We start from the raw sequence: 3,744 nt of genomic DNA on the forward strand, positions 1-3,744 counted from the left end.
TATGTTAGACTAGTTTAATTTAAAAAAATAAAAATAAAACCTTACTTGTATCACACTTGACGTGTTCATTGTTTACTCATAACCGGAGTCAATAATCATGCAGATTTACGTTACAAACTTATAGAATTGTACAGTAAGAAAGTTATTTCCTTTAACCAGGAAATTAACGTTCTTAGAATTGACAAGACGGTTGACCCTGAGTGGTCAGCTAAATATCTACAGTGGATCTAAAATATTAATAATTAATCATAATTAGTTATGGTTAATTATTCATATTTCCCCATGAGCTGATTCGCTACACTGATATGCTGCTCAAGAAACATTTCTTATTATTATCAATATTGAAATCAGTTGTGCTGATTGTAAAAACGCTACTTAAGCATCTCAAGGTAATGGGAAAAGGCCAACAATTATGGTAAAGCATAGCTAAAACATTAGCAGTGGGAATGTTCTTTCTTCGTGAAAGTAAACCGTTTGTTCGATTTCCGTTTGGTTGGGAATTAGACTCTAGTGTACGGTGAGATCTGCTTACACAGCCATTTGAGCAGAGCAATTATTCTTAATCTCCCAGTGAACATCCAGCCCAATCACAGATGGCATTCCAACATACAAGAGCGAATCAGTTCTGGAGAGTTTCCTCACAAGCCCAGATCATCAGCATTCAGCTGGTGAGTCTTTCTGTTGTTCATCAGATACAATTAAGACATTATGTGGAGAACCGCAGAGACGAGACATGATTGAGTCTTAATGATGCATAACTCAGAACCACAAGCCCACAGGGAGTGATTACCATATCTTTTAATTACTTTCTGAACATGCCCTTCATTGGCAATACTTCGACTATTTATTAGCTCTGTCAATGATACATGAGTAAAATAACTGTTGAGCAGAATACATTTGCAAATGTAAGAATCGTGGAAGCCCTGCCTTTCAGTTACAAGAGCCAATCAGCTTTGTGACGTTTGTTTAGAACATACATGCAAATAAGCTGCTTCAGAACGAAAAATACATTATTATCATGATTTGAGCTAAAGAAGCAATTGTATATATTATACCATTGTTGTCTGACTTTATCACTGATTTGAAATATATTATTGAAACACAATCATGACAGACAGTTTTGAAGATTTTGGCCATTTTTGGCACTGACTTGCCTTAAAAGAACTTTCATATTTTTCGCATTCTTGCTGGACTGAAATAGTTAACAGAAAACACGTCATAATTTGAGGTGTCATTCATCTTTGCAGCTAATAAACCGAGTAAGTTGTTCATAAGAATCATTTTGTATTTCAATATGACTATTCTGACTGTGCTGTATGTGTGTTATTCACTAAAAAGAACCCTTTTCATGAGAGCCATTTGTTCGTGAAAATGACCACACCTGACGCACTGCATGTGTTTGATTCACTAAAATTTGTGAAATTTGTTCGTGAGTAGCGCACTGGTTCCCTTTCAGTCATTCACTTTTGACGTCACATCGGTGACCAATGAATTGGGAATCTCACCAGAGAGACCAAACTACTTAGAGTGTAAACTAAACAAGCCAATGCACAATGCGATGATTGCATCCAGCTGCCGCTGATCGCAGAGCAAGTACAAATAGGCAGCAGATGCACCGCATATTCAGCTTTTCGCTTTAGAGCCGAGCGATATCATCATTCTGCTCCTGCCAAGCTTTGAGTGAACAGACGACTTCAGCGCGCTCTCTGGGAGCTTCTTATGTTGGCGGCACTACAGCAGTGGTTGTTTTTCCCGTGTCTAGTGGGTTGCACACATCAGGCTACACTACCCCCTTTTTGTGTTGCAGGTGGCCATTTTTGGTTGCAATGCAGTTGTGTCCTAATACCGTCTTCACCTGGTGGGGCAAATGTCCCTTCCCGGGCCTGTAAGTACTCGTCTGGTCTGACCGGCAGTGCTTATGCGGCCTGTGGAGAGACTGCCTCTGCCTTACACGCCATGGCATTACTGCAGGTCCACCAGGCTCAAGTACTGAAGAACCTACACAAGGGTGGTCATGATCCGGAAGTTATAAAGGAACTCCGAACCGCAACTGACCTTGCGCTCCGAGCAACGAAGGTCACAGCAAGTTCTCTGGGTCGTGCGATGTCCACGCTTGTGGTCCAGGAGCGCCATCTCTGGCTGTGTCTGGTCGACATGAGGGACGCCGACAAAATGCGGTTCCTCAATGCCCGTGTCCGTGTCCCAGACCAATCTCTTCGGCGACACGGTCAAGAGCTTCACCCAGCAGTTCTCGGCTGCACAGAAGCAGACCGAGGCAATTTGCATCCTGCCCCGGCGGGCAGCTGCTGCCTCCACCCATCCGCCGGCCGCAGCAACTCATCCTGCTCGTCGCCGTGGGGGCGTCCCCCTGCGTCCGCCCCCACTCCCATGCCGCAGCAGCCTCCAGCTAAGCAGCACGTGGAGCCGGTCGCAGGGCAGACACCCCGCCCATCCAGGCCCCAGCCGAACCTGGTGGTAAGCGCAAGAGCAAGAGGCCCTGTGACGGGAGACCCAGAGATGGAGGGAGCCACTCTTCGGGAGATTGTGAACACACCACTCCCTCCCCCAGAGGAGTGCCGGGTGTAGAATATTTTGTTTTGTTTTATCCCACAGCTGACCTCACAGTTGGTGGTGGCCAAAATCTCGACAAAAGAGCAGTTTCCTATATCTCTGGGTCTCAAGAGGGCACGGAGAGTTGTGGATGGTCCAGTCCCATTTCTCACTCATCCTCCTCTGTCGCCAGCGGGCAGCAGTGGGCAGTTCGAGAGTGCTATCAAAGTCCCTACTCACGTACCCTCTGCCCAACCATAGAACCAGGTAAGTGTTGCACCACACACTCAGATCCCGCTTCGGCCTGCCCATGAGCTGCCCTAGCCGGGTCCCTGTGTTTCACCTCGCTGCCCCACTGCGGGTACCTTGGTGATTCCGCTGGTCCCGCTTGCACAGTATCTGGGAGCCTGGCTAGCACTGCCCAACCAGTCTCGCTGGCTCCTTCGGACCATCAGACTCGACTATGCGATTCAGTTCGCCCGGTGTCCCCCCAAGTTCAGGGGCATCCATCTCACAACAGTGAAAGCAGCCGATGCTCATGTCTTGCGTGCGGAGATCGCAGTCCTTCTGGCAAAGGATGCGATAGAGCCGGTCTTTCCAACCTGGTAATCAGGTTCCTTAGGGGGGCGAGAAGGTTGAACCCTCCTCGACCTCCCTCTATACCTTCTTGGGACCTGTCTCTGGTGCTCGAAGCACTACAGCGGGTCCCATTTGAGCCTTTGTCAATCAGTCGAGCTAATGTTTCTTTCAATGAAGACTCTGCTCCTGGTTGCATTGGCCTCCATCAAGAGGATAGGGGACCTGCACACATTGGGCCAGCTGACTCCCAGGTAATCCCGAGGCCCCGGCCCGGCTATGTGCCCAAGGTTCCTACTACTCCCTTCGGGGATCAGGTGGTGAACCTGCAAGCACTGCCCCCAGAGGAGGCAGACCCAGCTCTAGCTTTGCTTTGTCCCGTCCGCGCTTTGAGATTGTACGTGGACCGGACACAAAGCTTCAGGACCTCAGAACAGCTCTTTGTTTGTTATGGAGGCTGGCAGAAGGGGAATGCTGTCTCTAAGCAGAGGATGGCCCACTGGATAATGGATGCCGTCACCCTGGCTTATCAAGCACAGGTTGTGCCCTGCCCGCTCAGGTTGCTAGCTCACTCTACTAGAAGTGTCACATCCTCCTGGGCGCTGGCTCATGGCACCT

The sequence above is a fragment of the Sinocyclocheilus grahami genome, unplaced genomic scaffold (genome assembly GCF_001515645.1).
Source record: "Sinocyclocheilus grahami isolate Dianchi unplaced genomic scaffold, SAMN03320097.WGS_v1.1 scaffold481.1, whole genome shotgun sequence".
NCBI classification, from domain to species: Eukaryota; Metazoa; Chordata; class Actinopteri; order Cypriniformes; family Cyprinidae; genus Sinocyclocheilus; species Sinocyclocheilus grahami.